Source organism: Mustela putorius, unplaced genomic scaffold (assembly GCF_011764305.1).
Source record: "Mustela putorius furo isolate JIRA1106 unplaced genomic scaffold, ASM1176430v1.1 tig00000592_pilon_pilon_pilon, whole genome shotgun sequence".
Lineage (NCBI taxonomy): Eukaryota > Metazoa > Chordata > Mammalia > Carnivora > Mustelidae > Mustela > Mustela putorius.
In genome coordinates, this window is record NW_025421426.1 from 8,573,990 (window position 1) to 8,590,316 (window position 16,327).

Consider the following 16,327-nt stretch of genomic DNA (forward strand, 5'->3'; position numbering starts at 1 on the left):
ACGCAGGAAAGTCGGGTGAGGGGGAAGGGTCGGGTCTGGAAGCAGGACCTCTGGGGAGCTGCCAGGCCGGGAGGGAGACGGTCCCCCTCCTGGGGGCGCTCCTTTCGCGCGGATCTGGCGCCGAAGGAAGGAGGGGCGCCGCCCCCCCACCCCACCCCAGGGGTTTCCTGGGTCTGGGCCGCCCCGGGCGCTGGCGAGGCCGGCCCCTCCCTGGCGGGGGAGGGGCGCGACCCGGGCGGGGGGGTGGGGGGGGGGCCGGGGCTCCCGGGGCTGCGGGGTCCCGGCCCCACGGCCGCCTGCGGCGCGGCGCGGCGCTCCTGCCCGGCGGGCGCTGCATTCTCCGAGTCTCCACCAGAGGCTGCGGGAGGAAGGAAGGGATCCGTCCCTTGCACACTTCCCCCCTAGTCAGACACGCACACTCCCTCGCTCCCGCTCGCTCACTCCCTCGCTCTCTCGCTCTCTCGCTCTCTCACACACACACACACACACACACGCGCGCACACGCCGCCGCGGCTCCCCCTCTCGCGCCCGCTCTCCCTCCGGCTCCTCCGGGCGGCCGCCGGGCTCCGGACTCGCCCGCCGCACGCAGCGTCCCGAGGCGGCAGGACTGGGGGCAGCTCCGGGCCGCTCCCCGAGGTAAGGGCGCGGGGCGCCGCGGGAGGGGCGGCCGGATCGCCGCCGAGGGGAGGCTGCCCGGCCGGGAGGGAACCCCCTGGCCGGCGGGAGCGGCTCGGCGGGCGGCGCGGGGGGCGAGCCTCCCGCCGCAGGGGGAGCCCGGGTGCCCGCGCCCGGCCCCCGCGCGCCCCCTCCTCTCGGCGGGGCGGGCGGGAGGGAGTTTCCCACGTCCAAACTTTCCCCGGCGCGGAGCCGAGCTGCCTCTCGGCCCGGAGCCCGCGGCCCCCCGCCCCCCCCCACCCCGCCCCGCCCGCCGCGCGCCCGGAGCCGCCGGGACCCCCCGTGGGCCGCGGGGTGGCAGTGCCGGGAGCCGAGCCCGCGTGCGGAGAGGGGCTGGGGAAGGGGCGCGCGTTTCCTACCCGGGGGCCGGGACCCAGGCGTTCCCCGCGCCCCCACCCCCTGCTGCCCGGGCTCCGCTGCCGGGCCCCTCCCAGAGGCGGGGTCCGGGGCCGGGAAATACCGCACGGCGCGAGCGTGAGCGCGCGGTGTGTGTGTGTGCGAGGTCGTGCCGCGTCCGGGGGCATCCAGAGGCAGACTTGAGGCGCGGCGACACGCACGGCTGCGGCCACCTCGTGGGGAGCGGGGAGCTGGCTCACGGGGACCCCCGCCGGCTCCATCAGCGCGACCCGGCCGCCCTCGGGCCGTCGGACCGGCCGGCGGACCCGCGGTGAGCGAGGGGCCGCGCTGCCGTCTTCCCTAGGATCGGGCTCCGGGAACACTGCCCCTGCATAGGCGAAGGATCGGGCCCGACGGCCTCACGTCCAAGGGGACGGCCACTTGGGACTGACCCTCTGGGGCTGGGACGCTGAAGGGGTAGTTGTAGATTTTGTGGGCACGCTTGGTGCCCGGCACCCGGCGGTGAGCACGGCCGGAACCTGTCTCCCTAGCGCCTCGAGACTTCACCTCCCTTCTTCCTCTAATCTGGCACTGTCAGGTCCCTACCCCAACTAGGGCGCGGCTGGAGACCTCCAGGCCGGGCTGCGGCGGGAGGAGCTCATCCGGAGTCCCCCGAGGTCTCCCCGAGCTTCAGGGCACCCCCTGGTGGCGGGCAGAGACGCCGCAGTTTGAAGCTGCCCCGAGGCTTCAAACACTCGTGCTTCTGGGAAGGTTCTTGGTTCTTCCTTCACAGTCGGCCCTTCCAGCCCTTCAGGCCGGCCAGAGGTTGCGCAGGCCGACTCCGGTTTCTTTGGGTCCTATTCCAGCACTTCCGGGTCCCTGAGGCTGGCCAAGGTACACAGCACAGGCCGAGGCCCATTTGAGGGCTTTGCCTGCTGCTCACCCTCGGTGGGTCTCTAACCGGGTTCTGGATCTTATCCTCTTCCCCCTCTAGTCTGAGTCCCTGCCCAGTACCAGCATCACCATGGCCTTGGAACCCAGAGGCTCCTTGCTAACCACCGTGCCCCTCTTTTCCTCATTGGTACCCCCTACACTTGTCCATCAGTTCCCCCCTCCAACTTTTACTCCTATCCACCAGCCCTTCTTGGAATTTGGCCTCTACACCTGTAAGGACATCCTTTGGTCTTTGCTCACCTATGACCGTATCTCTCCCGCTCATCTGCCACCGGGCCTGCCCCAGTTTCTCTCAGTCGCGGTCACCTGCTCCCCAGCCCCCTGCCGGCGCCGGCCACTTCTCCACTCCACCCCGACTCCTTTCCCTTCCCAGGGTCTGGGAAGCTCCTCTTCCATTCTTCCTGGCAGGTCAAGCCATAGTCAACATTTAAACACTGCTTCATGAGGGAGTCTGTGTGTCCTTCTGGGACCACCTCTGCCAACATCTCTGGGGAAGGTACTTTGCAAAGCCAACCAGGTCTCTCTCTCTGCCAAGGGCCAGCTGCCTCTCCTGCAGGGCTCCCAACTCTTGCAGACAAGAAACCCCTTCCCTCCCCTATTCCCAGCACTGCGACCACCTGGGCTTCCCTCCTTCCCATCTAGAAGTAGGGAAAACCGAAGCCTGGGTCACAAAGTAAGCTCCATCCAGAGCCAGAATGGGGGCCCAGGAGCCCTGACTTCCAGGCCTCACCAGCTCTCCTTATATGTAGGGCAGGTCTGGGGGGAGGGGGGAAGTGGAGCTGGTTCTTGCCTTTGAATGGCAAGCAGAACAAGAAGATACTTTGCTTAAATGCAAGAGGTGTTTACGTTTCAACCCACCAAGCTCCTAAGCCAGTACGCAGGGGGAAGCTGTCCGAGTGTTTTTGGTGCAGAAGCCTAAGGAATAGACACCGAGGACATAGCTGGGCCCCTAAAGGTGTGGTGCAGCCCCAAGCAAGTCTCAGCCCTTCCATAAAGTGTGTGATCGCCAGTGTTTCTGGTGGTCTGGAATGATCATGCCTAGAGGTAGGACTTCCAATCTGCTGGCCATCACTCTGGCTTTCCAGAGGCCTTTGCCGACAGGGCTGGGCAGGGACCCCGGGGGGGGGGGCTGTCACTTCCCAGTTAGCCAAGTTTGGAACAGCCCATTTATTTAGCACATGGATGATAGGAGTCTGCCAATTGAATTTCCTGTCCTGTCTCTGTTCTTTCTTTTCTCCTCCTTTCTCATCTATCAGGAAGCTCCATCCGGAAATGCAGCCTCAGGTATTGAGAGAGAGAAAGAGAGAGAGAGAATGACTCCTGTTTATATAACTCGGGCAGCAGCCGGCTCTCTTGGCGTGGGCGGGGGTGGGGGCTGAGGACAGAGTCAGGGGCTTCTGAGGGACGAGGAGATCCTAAGGAGGTGGCTTGGGCTGGGGACTTCCCTGTCCTGCCCCGGAGTTGACCCTAAGAGGGCGCTAGGGGTCAGGGACAAGACCACGATTCTACTCGGGTCAGACAGAGAAGACCTAGGCCAGACCCAGGGGAGGGGGAGAGAAGCCCCCTCCTCCCAGTGAGGGTGGGCATACCCTCCGCCTTCCTGGGCACATCTGAGCGCCCTTAAGATGGAGCTCGTGATTAGAGGCCTCTGCTTCCTGGAACTTTGTGTTTTGATACAGGCCTCTCAGAAGAAGGCCTTGTATGTTTTTTTGTTTGTTTGTTTCCCACCATCAGGACAGTCTCCAACCTCAACTTTTTCATCGCGGCAGTGGGTGTAATCAGACTTTTTCTTTTCCCCATGGAGGAGGCAAGGATTAAAAAGAGACTTGTCTGTAGAATGGTCCAAGCCCTATATGTCAGAGGAAATATTTTCTGGTTCAGGATGGTGCAGAGTGGCTGCTGGGAAATGGATACAGGACAGAGTGGTTGGAGACATAGCTGTCGTGTACAGTTGCACAGGTTGTCGATTCTCCGAGGGCACTCTGTGTAGGAGAATAGAGGCTGAAATCCATCATAAGCTCCACTCAACAAATCAGGTGCCATAAAGGCAGACCATGTACTTCTGGAGAAGTGAACATCTTTCCCTCACAGGAAAGTCTTCATATACTAACGGGCCATAGGTCTGTAAGGCTAATGCCCCCAGGGGAAGATACCTTTCTTTAATTCCCACTAAGGTGGCCCAACTGGAGATTAAGCACAGCTTACTCCTTCTCTCACACTCACTGCTCACAATTCTCTCACTGTGGGGCACACCTTTCTGAATATTTGAATCTGGGTCTCTGAGCACAGGCAGTGTAGTGACCAGGGTGAAATCCTTCTCCCTCTCTGTCTCTCCTCCCACCCCCGCTGTTCCTTTAGGCCCCATCAGCAGGCCCCTTCCTGCTCTCACTCTGGGATTGGGCTGGGAACTTCTTGCTTCCTCATCAGACCCACAAACCTTCCCTCATCCGTTGGCTACCAGCTCCCTCTATTGTATATATAAATAACTGACTGAGAACACGGCCGTGGGCGTCAGGCCAGCCTGGATTTGTGATTTTTCTGGCTGTGTGACTTTGGGCAAATTACTTTGCCTCTTGGAGGCTGTTTCCTTCTCTGTGAAATGGAGGGGGGCGGGGAAGACATGCCTGCCTCTTTGGGTTGTGTGAAGATTCAATGTGCACAGTGTGTCTGGTGCCGGCGTTGTGCCTGGAATGCGGGATACTCCGTAAAGGAAGCATTGTTGTCACTGTCATCCCTCTGTTGGTGTCCCTTGGCTCCCCCCAGATGCCCAAACAGGGTGTTCCTCTGGGTTTGAGCTTGACTTTGGCTGCCCGCACGCCTGCAGGAAGATGGAATTCTGTTGAAATCACCAGGATCCGTCTCTGACCTCAGGATCCTTCAAGGGACAGCCCAGTCCCTGCGTGCAGTTGGGGCATCCAGACGTGGGCCCGATTCCCACAGATTCACGGCACCCTGGTCTCTCCCTTTCCCCCACTTCCATCCGCCCCACGCTCCCTGCTCTGACTCAGACCTCGCCGACTTTGCCTGGTGGCAGCCTCCTCCCTGGTCTCCCAGCCTCGATCCGCAATCCCTACTGCAGCCAGAGCGATCTTTCTCTAACGCAGGTGGGATCGTGTCACTTGTTTGATTAAAACCCTTCCATGGCTCCCCATCGCCTACTGAATTAAGTCCAGACTCTGCACCGTGACATTCAAGGTCCTTGTAATCCGTCTGCATCCTCCTTTATCTCCCACTGTGCCTCCAATCCGACCCTCCCGCGCTCAGCCACACCTGCCTTCTACCTGAACGCCCTTCCCTTGAAGATCTTTCAAATCATTAAAAATCCGACTCAGGTAGGACCTATTCCTTGCATCTACCTACCCGTCTGTCTGTCTACCGTCCTTCCGTTCGTTATCCCGTTAAAAATAGAGATTTACACATACATGCTAGGAGTTCACTCTGTGCTAAGCATTGTAGTAGATGCTAGCGACACAATGGTGAGTGAGTAGACAGGATCCCAGCTAAGAGGAACCCGGTAGTCCCAGAAAGGAGACTGACAAACAGTTCTCAAGAGCCCACTGTGGCCCCAGGGGAAGGGTTGGGCCTCCCGATGCTTCCTGGAGGAAGGGGTGTTTAAGCAGGGACCTGTTGGTTGGTTAGCAGCGATCTGGGGGATGAGCGCAGGGATAGAGGATGCGGGCAGGGCAAGCAGGCTCCGCGCCAAGAGGTAAGGGGTACCGGGGCCCAGAGGGGAGGAGGAATATTGGAGGAACGGCAAGTTCAGTTGCCTAAAGAGGAACATACAGAGTTTGGGATGCAGTGTGGGTTACAGGAGGTAAGGCCAGCAAGGTGGACAGCAGGCAGGTCCCCGTGGGTCTTGGAAACCACACGGGGAGACTGGACTTGGTTGGGGAGCAGTGGGGGAGGCACTGAAGGGTTTTCAGCATGGTGGGGTTTGCCTTTAGAAACCTTGCCCTGCTGTTGGTTGGAGAATGGTTTGTGGGGAAGATGGGGTCCGGCTCTGCTGGTGGCCAGGCGGGGGGTAGCAGAGGAAGACCTACAAGGGCTGGCAGAGCCGAATGGACAGGGCTGAGAGACTTTCTGGATGTGGGAGATCAGGGGAGCCCTGTTTATGACTCGGGAGGCTGTGTGGGTCTTGGGAGGAGGGTCTTGGGAGGAGGGACTTTCGAGAGAGGCTGAGGCCACGCTGCTGGGACATTTGGTAGGGATGCCCGACGCGCAGTTGTGCAGGAAGGACTGGACCCATCCTGGGAGCTCAAGGCCGGAAGTAGATCTTCAAACCCACAGAACACGCGAGATCATGCAGGATAGTCTGTAGAATGAAAAGAACCTTGAGGGACCCTCACGTTTCAAGGACAGGTGCGCCCCAGGAAGACTTCTCTGGCCTTTCCAGGCCAAAATGCCTCCTACCTATACTGAGCCCCGCAGCAATTCGTTTAGATTTCCTTTTACTGCCTCCTTGGTATTATTATCCCCGAGATCCATGGTTCTTGACCAGGGGCAGTTTTGCCTCTTAGGGGACATTTGGTAATGTCTGGAGACATTTCTGTGTGTCACAGCTGGATAGGAGGCTACTACTGGCATCTAGTGGGTGGAAGCCAGGGATGTTGCTAAATATCCTGCAGGGCACAGGGCACAGCCCCCCTCAACCAAGAATCGTGTAGCCCAAATTGCTGATAGAGCTGAGGTTGAGAAATCCGGCCGTTGATGAAAAGATCCTAAAGGTGGGCACCAGGCTTTTCCATCTGGGCCAATCCAGTGTCTAGGACGACATAAGGCACAAGGCGAGCACTCCCTACCCTCTCTGAATTAAACGTGGGCTTGGGGAGCATTGCCGTCTGCAATACATAAGCCCCAGTCCTCCCCAGTAAGCCCCAGTCCTCTCCAGGGCGGCCCATTCCCTCCCCTGCAAGCTGTATGGGCCCAAGACTCAGGCACCTGTGGAGGAGGGAAGGAAGGGCCCAGCAGAAAGCCTGCCAGAGGTGGAGGGCACGCTGCCGTGTCTCCTTTTTTGCTCCATGTCTTACTAACTTCTGCCATTTCTTCACCCAAGTAAATATATGTCATTTTTCTTAAAACAGGCAAGTTAGAAAGAAACAAAATGAGAGGACACGACAACCTCCTGATTAAGGTCATGGGCTCTGGGGTCAGAGAAAGCCAAGTTTAAAAATCCTGACTCTGCCATGTACGAGCTGAATGAGCCTCTGTTTCTTCATCTGCAAAATGGCTTTAATAAACCTACCTCCTAGGATTGGAGGGAAGAGCAGAAGTACAGACAAAGGCTGACTTAGTGCCGTGCTGGGGCTGGTGGCTGTCAGCTACAGAGTGACGCCATATGCATGTGTCAACTTCTGTGTGTGTGTGTGTGTGTGTGTCTTTTTATATAAGAAAGTATTTTTAATTAGCCATAATCCCACCACCACTTGGCTAACATTTCAGTGCATATCCTTCTTGACATATATAGATTTTTAAAAAATAAAAATGGCATCTTGCTTTATACATATGCCTTTGTAACCTGCTTTTTTTCACTCGATAATATATTGTGAATGTCTTGCCATTTCGATAAATATACATCTACATCATCATTTTTTAAGAGCTGCGTGGTTCTCCATTGTGTGGCTGGCCCATAATTCATTTAACCAGCCCCCACTGGTGGACATTTGGGTTGTTTCCAACACTTTGTGATTACAAACAGGTCTGCGATGAACATCCTTGTACACACATCTTCACGGTCTTGTCCGGTGATTTCCTTGGGGACCCCTTGGATAATTTTGGCAGAAGGTGTGTGGCTCTGATCAGACTCCTTGAGTAGGAAGCCCTTGGGCCTGGCAGGGAGGGAGCTGGGAGTCCCCCAGGGAAGAGAGAGTTGCCGGATGGCAGAGAATGGCTTTGGCTCCTGGAAGTAGGTTCTGATGTTAAGACTGGACTTCTCTGGGCCCAAGAAAGGAGAGGCCCCACCCTACCTCTCTGTGGATTCGTGTGTGTGTGTGTGTGTGTGTGTGTGTGTGTGTGTGTGTGATGGGCAGAGTGACAGACACCAGGCAGGCAGAGAACACAAGGTGAATGGGCCCAGGCAGGCTGATGGATGGGGAGCCGAGGTAGATAGGATGCAGGTCAGTGGGCAGACAGGATGATGGGCACTGACGAGCCGGACAGATTCAGATGACTGGGGTGACCGTCCCTGGGGTTGCTGGGGCAGATCCAGTGACAACAGGGAGTTCCTGGGACAAGCAGCCAGGTCGCAAGGCCAAGAGGCTCCCAGGGCTTCGGATGATACATTTTAGAGGTGAAAAGGCCTTTAGGGGCAGATGTGCCCAACCCCATTAGGTAGATGGGAAACTGAGGCCCGCGGCAAGTCTCCTTTTCTTTCATTTTCATTTTTTTCACATAAACTCCTCGCCTGAGCTGGCAGGGCTGAGGGCTCCAGCAGCAGGGGAGGAGATCACAGTGGGGAGGAGGACTGGAAGGTCAGAGGGCACGTCATGAATGTCTCTGTCCAGCCACCTGCTGTTGGTGCCCTGTTGGGAGCACAGACCAGTAGTGGGACTGCTCACTTCTGTCCCTGCTCTGTCGCTTACTAGCTGGCTGATGTTAGAAGAATTGCCCAGCCTTGGGCCTCAGTTTCCTCATCTGTACCTACCTCATAGGTTCATTGAGATGACTGAGTGAGTTCCTAGGAGGAAAGCCCTTAGAACAGTGCCTAGCCCAAAGTGAATGCTCTGTAGTCATTAACTGTGAATATTACACTATTTTGCCTTTATTTTCCCCTTGACTTCTGTATGTGTTTGTGTGTACCTCCACGCTCAGAAGCAGACTGTGAAAGATTGTGTCTTCCTCATCCTGTATCCTCCCCTTCCCATCATGAGGGCCCTTAAGCCAATTGAGCACATAGTAGGTGCTCAATAAATGTGTCTTCATGAAGTGGCTTGCTTCATTGTATCCAGTTGAAGGGATTCGGGAAGGTTTTATGGGGGAGGCAGTGCTTGAGGTGTATGTTGAAGTCTAGGATGGCATTGCCACTGGTGGAGGTGACAGGGAGGGCTTTCCAAGTGGTAGGGACAGCATGAGCAAAGAAAGGGAAGTGTGGTGAATGTCTGGGCCACATCCAGGCTACCTAGTGTAGAGTACATAAGGGAGTGGAATAAGAGAGGCCCCCAAACGGACGATTCAGCTGAATTTGGAAGTGTGGAGCTCCTGGGAGTGAGGAGACATTAAAGGTTGTTGACTGGAGTTGAGCTACAGGAAGGTCATGCCAATGACCTCGTTTCAGGGTCAGGTTGAAGGAAGGAGAAAGGAAGCACAGGGCATGGGCAGCTGAAGTCGTCCAGGAGACCAGCTGGGGGCCTTAAATGAGTTCATGGAGAACTGGGGCCAAAGGGAAAAGGCACCCAGGAAATCGGATCCACAGGTCTCAGAGCTGCTTGGTTCTGGGAAATGAAGAAGAAGTGAAATATGACAGGTCTCGGGCCTGGGTGTCTGAGAGAACCTAGGTGCCATTAATCAAGTTAGGGAGTCTATATTTGGGAGATATGGGGAAAAGTTGAGATGCCGGCTGAGATCATTCATCGATCCAACATCCTGTCTAAACCATCCATCCATCCATCCATCCACCCACCCACCTCTGTGTATCCATCCATCCATCTGTCCACTCACCTGTCCGTCCGTCCGTCCGTCCATCCATCCATCCATCCACCCACCCACCTCTGTGCATCCATCCATCCATCTATCCACTCACCTGTCCGTCCGTCCGTCCATCCATCCATCCATCCATCCACCCATCATCCGCCTGCCCACCCACCTCCATTTAAACATCCATCTGCCCACAGGTCACCCACCTCCACCCTCCATCTATCTACATGTCACCCACCACCACCACTAACACCTGTCTTTTCATCTCTTTGTTATTCATCCATCAATCCAGCAACTCATTCATCCATCCAAGATACACTTCTTGTGAGCCTCCGGTAGGCCAGGCTCTGGTAAAGCCCAACCATGAGCATTTGGAGATGCCTAATAATAAATATAGTAATCAGAAAAGCCCAGTGGAGGGACCTGGATTCATTTTCCTAAAGGAGAGAAATCTGAGAAGAGACTTATCATGCCTGAAGCTGTAACAGGTGCCCTGATAAAAGGGGGCCTGCTGATCAGCTGTATTCTATTCCTAGGATAGAACAGAGGACATGGGCTGCACTTGCAGCTGGAGGGAATGAGGTTAGCTTGGAGGGAGAACTACCTGACCAATGCTTGCTGGTGTCCGAAGTACTCCCGCTAATGCCCTTGGGCTGCAGCCCAGGACACGGAACCTGCGTGGGAGAGTCAGAGGGAACAGATACCCACTGGGGCATTCATGGACTAGTGGAGAAGGACTCGGGGCTGAGCCTGGTGGGTGTGGGAAGCCAAGGACCAAGGTGAGGGATCTTTAGAGGAAGGGGCCTGTGTGGGCCAAGGAAACAAACTGAGGGCGGGGATGAGCCAGGACCAAACAGCACAGCTATCTGATGGGTTGGGAGGGGATAGTTGTACTTAATTCTCAAAACCACCCTTCCAAGGAGGGCCCCCCCACTCTCCTCACCCAGCGCCCAGCCCAGCCCAGCCCTTCCCACGCTAACATTTCTCTCTCTGGCCGGGTTCTCTTGCACAACCTGACCCCTCCTGGAGTTTCTGTGCCTTTGATTTAGCCCTTGGTCCCCGCACTGAACCCATGAGCCCCCAGCCAGATTTCTTCCTCCGCAGTCCCCACATTTTCTCTGAGCCCCATCTCCTTGTGGAGACTGTCTTCCCAGGGCAGGGAGCCTCCCGTTCCCCTTGTGGAGCCGGCAGCCCCTCCTGGAGCCCCCAGTCCTTTCCCTCCTGGAGACCCGTGTCCCCTCTCTGAGCACCTTGCTCCTTGACTTAGCTGCCAGCCCTTGTTCCTAACAGAATTATGTCACTTTTCTGAACACTCATCTTCTCCCCTTGTCCTCAGGGGGTTTTCCCTCCCCCTTTGCAGAGCCCAGCTGTGCGCCCCCCCCCGCCGCCCCCAGTCAGCCCACCAGACCCTCCCCACAGCCTGCTCTGTGCCTGGGGGGCTTTGGGGAGGGGGGACTCTTAGGTCCCCAAGTGGGCTGGACTGGGGGCGGTGGAGACCAGCCTCTCTGGCCGCTCAGCTCAGCTTGTGGGCTGGGAGAATCTGGAGACTCTTGCTGCTTCTGGGTTAGGAAAACAATCACAAATTAGAGAAAATGCTCTAGGAAATCGCTCCGCTGTGTGAGAGGGAGGCTGCCTCGGGAGGGAGGCAAAGAGGCTCCTAAGCCAGCAATGGCTCCCTGTGGCCTCACCCATCCGCTCCAAACCATCTGCTTGGCACTAGAGGCCCCATCCCATGGTCTGACATAGTCACCCGCCGAGCCCCGACACACACCTGCTCCAGCGAAGCCTTTGCTCCCAGGTCCAATCCCGCCTGCAGGCCTTTGATACCTGGGCTGAGCTCTGCCTTCCATTTAGTCTGAATGCCCCCTCCCAGCCCTTCATGAGCCCTTGTCGGCTGTCCTGTCTCCCTGAGAGTCCCTCAAGGACAGGAACCATGTCTAGAGGCAGACAGAGGCAGACAGATCTGGGCCCCAGTCCTTCAAGCAAGTGTCTTTGATGTTCTGAGCCTCAGTTTCCTCATCTGTAAAATGGGAAGAGCGAGCCCTCCCTTGCTGGTTTGTGACTGGGAATGAGTGAGGTAATGGGTGCGCTGCTCACGGTAGGTACCAAACTGATGAAGGTGCCCTTGACCTCCTGACAGCCCACTCAGATCTTTGGGCTGCAAGTGCCAGCACGTAGCTATGAATATCCCCTTTTCAATGTCCCCCACTGCCCGCTCTGTCCTCGACTGCCCTCCATTCCCCTACTGAGAAGATGCAAAAAGAGGGTGCATGAGCTTCAGGACAAGCACTTGGCAAAGCAATCACAATGGAATCTTGACTCTTCTGGCCATCAGGCAAGACTCAGGTCAGGCCATCTTCTGTCAGGAGGAATTAGGACAGTAGCCGAGAGCCAGAATTCCTGAGACAGACTCGGAAATCCAAGCCTCGATTCCCGAGCCAGACTGTCTGGGTCTGGGTCCCTTTGCTGCTCCTCTCTAGCTGCGTGCCCTTGCACGGTGACTTAACCTCCTCGGTTTCCCCATCTGAAAAGTGGGGATGATCTTCACAGTACCTGCTTCCCAGGGTCATGGTGAAGAGTAAATGCATGAATGTTTGTACAGGGCTTAGAACAGTGCTGGGCTCTAGTAAGGCCTATAAAAGGATTTGTTCTGTAAAAAATGATGGGGAGGCAAGGACATAGGGGTGGGCAGCAGGGGAGCTCGAGCAAGATAGGAAACGGGCTTGCAGACTTGAGTTTTTGCAGAGCAAGGGCTCAGCCAGCTGCTAGTCCAATCGGGCGCTTTCCGAGTAAGGAGAGCACGGGATGTTCTTGAAGGAACAAGGCTTTTTCTGGAGACCACTTGAGTGCCTCATTTGCAGAAGGAGGGGCAGAGGAAGGCTGCACCTGGAGCAGGCTCTGCAGATGGCAGTAGGGACAGGGGTCCTGGGCCATTGGCTGTTACCACTGAGCCTCCCGGGCTTCACCTGCCCTTTCTCCAGCCCAGGGGTGGCTCCGGACCCACCACTCTTCCCATCAGTGAAAGGCGAGGCCCGTTGCCTTCTCTCCTTGATGAAGGGTGACAAAGACACTTTGTCAGGGGCTCTCAGAGAAATCCCTCCTGCTGTCTAGCTGAGCCAGGAATGGAGGGGTGTCCCGCAGCACCCCCTCTGCCCCCCATCTACCCCAGCCCTGCCTGGAGCCAGCCCAGTTCCAGAGTGTCTGCTCTGAGCCAGGCCTGTGCTGGGCCCCTGGGCGGGCACTGTGGACCACACACAGTCCTTGACCTTGAGGAATTGGGGAGAAACAGCCAACTCCTGGCGTTCCTTTTCTCCTTGGCCTCAGTTTCCTCACTGGACCTTTCCCTTTCTGCCGAGTGGTCCTCCTTCCAAGACTCCTCCGACCGCAGAGGAGGGGAAGGGCCGCCCTGGAGGAGAGAGAGTTTGTACAAACTGGGGGCACGGCGGGAACTTCTGATTGGCTGGTCAGGGCCATTCTTTTCCCCGGTTGCCATGGCAGCCACTTCCTGGGGTTGTCAGTGATGAAACTCATAATATTGTTTTCAAATAATCCGTGTAATTGAAATAACAATTGAGCTGTTAACTCGTCTCTCACACCCGGGCATGGACACGTCCTCTTCTCCTACACCGTCCTCCCCAACCTCCTCCTCTCTGAGGCTCTGGCCCCTTCCTTGGGTAGGAGGAGGCTTCCTGATAGCATCCTAGAGACTCTGGCCCCCAAAGCTGAACCGGAACTCTGAAACTGGAAACCGGCTCCTTTTGTACCCAGAGGCACAGAGGCCGTCAGAACTTTGCCCAGAGTCACACAGGAAGGACTGCAGCCCAATTGGGACACAGAGTTCTGTTATCCAGTGGAAGTTAGAGTTGATGTGTTGGTTTGAGGGACTGACCTGAAAACCACAGAGCCCTCCCCTTCAAAGGACTTGATCTTGTAGGCGTTCTTACCCTATTTTACAGGTGAACAAACTGAGCCCCGAGAAGTTAAGCTTCCGACAAGCATTCTTGCAACTTTTCAGAAAATAGCTGCTGGAGGGCTAGATCTCAAAGAGCGCAGGAGCTTCTCTCCCTCTGTCACCACTGCCCCCCAACTGGGAGCAGAGACCTGCTTTCTTCAGTGGGAGAACTTCCCGGAAGAGAGAGTTGAGGACAACTGGGGGATAGCAGTGGCTTAGAGGAAGGGGAGGACAGATGCCTGGAGGAGATAAGAGCAGGAGGGAATTCTGAAGTCCTGGCCGTCAGCCCACCATCCACCACCAGGAGCTTGGGTCTGAGCTTGGGTCTGAGGCTGCGTAAGAGCATAACATGGGAAGAATGCTGGTCCCTGCCTGGTCCTCAGCCTGGGATGGACTGAAAAATGGGAGAAGCAAAGATTTTCTACCATCCCTTGTCTCCGTGCGCACGCGGGATACAGGTCTGCACAGACAGCTCCCTGTAGTGGCGGCTCCACGGAGGATAAAAGCATTTTTTAAATAGCGTCTGGTCTCTGTCCAAGGCACTCGCTGGGTCTGCAGACTGCGGGGGTGGCTGGGGCGGCAGGCACTTGCTGGGAGTGGGGGTGGGGGCCGTCTTCTGAACGTGAGACTGGGTGACAGCGAGAGGTTGGCTTCCTTCCCTGGATTCTAGAGTGCTGGAACCGCTCAGGGTCTTGGCAACCATCTCCTCCTGCCATTCATTCATTCTTATTTATTCAACATTTATTGAGCACCTACTCTGTGCCAGGCACTATGTGGGCCATGAGGATATAAGGATTAGGGACACCCAGTCTCTATCTTCAAGGACTCTTCTATTCTACAAGGGAAGACACATATACACACAGACACACATGCGCACACCCAACACCCGCTGGTGCTCTGTAGGGTTAGCAGGTGGTAAGTACTAAGGGAGCATGGAGGAAGAAGTAATTGACTCTTTTTGTAGGAATAAGAAAAACCTCCTGGAGCAAATGACTTGGGCTCAGTTTTTTTGTTTTTTTTTTTTTTGCAAGATTTTATTTATTTGAGAGCAAGAGAGAGCACAAGTAGGAGGGAGGTGCAGAGGGAGAAAAAGAAGCAGATTCCCTGCTGAGCAGGGAGCCCAATGTGGGGCTCCATCCTAGGACCTTAAGATCATGACCTGAGCCAAGGGCAGACCCTCCACCGACTGAGCCACCCAGCCACCCCTCAGTCTTGAAGGATGAATAGGAGTTCTCCCAGTGGCCAGTGGGGTGAGTAGTATTTCAGCGGGGACAGTGTAAGAAAGACAGGGAAGTATTCACAGTTGAGAGAAGTTCTGTTGGCTCCAATGTTGGCTGCCTTTGAGGAAACTGCGTTCTAAAGAGGGGTAGTGACTTGCCCAAAGTGACAACTCGAGTTGGAGCACAGCCAGAACCAAAACTCATGATACGTCACTTTGTCCAAAACCCAAAGCATCAGAGCTAGTTGAGGCTTTGAAAGACTCTGGCCCAAACTTCCCATTTTGCAGATGGGGAAACAGAGGGTCGGGGATGTCCTGTAATCAGGATGTGGCAGAGCAGGAATTTGAACGCTGGGCTCTCTGGTATCAGAGCCTGAGTGACCAAAGCTGGGGGTGGGGCGAGTGCGCCCTCCGCTCAGCGTGACAGCAGAGGGCGCGGGCAAGGACAGGCTGCCCCCGTGGGACTTGTGCCAATGGCAGGACAGGCAGCCTGGGCCGGCCCCGGGCCCACTGTTGGCACCGGCGCTGGCGCAGGAGGAGCGAGAGTCCAGCAGGAGAGCTTGGCTGTGAGACCTTTTTCTTGGCGCCGTGGGCCCGAGTCCTGCTTGCAGTCCTGCCCCCGATTCTCTGAATGACCTTGGCTGGGACGTCACCCCTCTCCAGGGCTTCGTTTCCACCCCCATCTTTGTCTTAGCAGCAGCTCCTTGCTACTCCCCGGGACGGTTGTCCTTAATAGTGGGGGTGGGGACCCTGGGGGACACTTGGCAGTGTTTGGACAATTTTGGCTGTCACAGTTGAGGGACAAGGGTGCCACTGACATCCTATAGCATGCAGGACAGCCCCCACTGCGGAGAATGTTCCAGCCCCAGTGCCAAGGTGGAGAGGGCCTGGGGCTTGTTTGTGAAGATGAGATGAGGCCACTAGCGTGGGCACCAAGGGCTCGGGGGGGGGGGTGCGCCCCAAGCTGTAAGGCAGGGGAGCAGAAGTGGCCTTCAAGTCTGGCAGACGTGGCTGGGTTGAGAAGTACTTAACCTCGCCAGGACTTCATCCCTGGACCAGGGGCGGTAATAACCTTACCTATCCCAGGAGGCGGTGGAGAGGGTATGATGAGGTCACCGATGCAGATGGCCCAGAAAGACAGCCACACAGCAAGTAGGGGGACCCCCACCCCAAGCCCCTCCACTGCAGACACAAGCCCTGAGCCTCTAAGCGCCAACACGGGGGGCCAGCCCTGCCACTCAGACCCATGAGATCCGAGGCAACGTACGTTCTCTGTGCCTCAGTTTCTCATCTGTACAATGGGAAGGACAGCAGTAGTGATCCCACGGGCTTGGTGGGCACTGGGAGTGGCATAGAGTAAGCGCTCTGTGCCATCGGCCACTCCTCCTTCTCCTTCTGTTGTTGCTGTTATGGGGGTTCTGTCTGGAACGAGGACCGAGGACCGCACTGGCCTCTCCGGGTGCCATCTCCCCATGGCCGTCCGCCATCCCTGCTCCCTGGCCGAGCCTCCTGCAGACCCCGCTGTGGTGGTCGACCACCCCGCCTGGCTGCCGACCTCCCTC

The 16,327-nt window shown here is 56.7% G+C and overlaps 1 protein-coding gene across 1 annotated transcript in view; it reads left to right on the forward strand.

The window, feature by feature from the left end:
- The first annotated feature begins 309 nt into the window (after positions 1–309).
- The window catches only part of CDH22 (cadherin 22), a 120,508-nt gene continuing 104,490 nt past the window's right edge, over positions 310–16,327 (forward strand). Inside the window, exon 1 of the mRNA XM_045082141.1 lies at positions 310–636. The gene's annotated coding sequence lies outside the window, so the exon portion shown is untranslated. The remainder of the gene's footprint in view (positions 637–16,327) is intronic.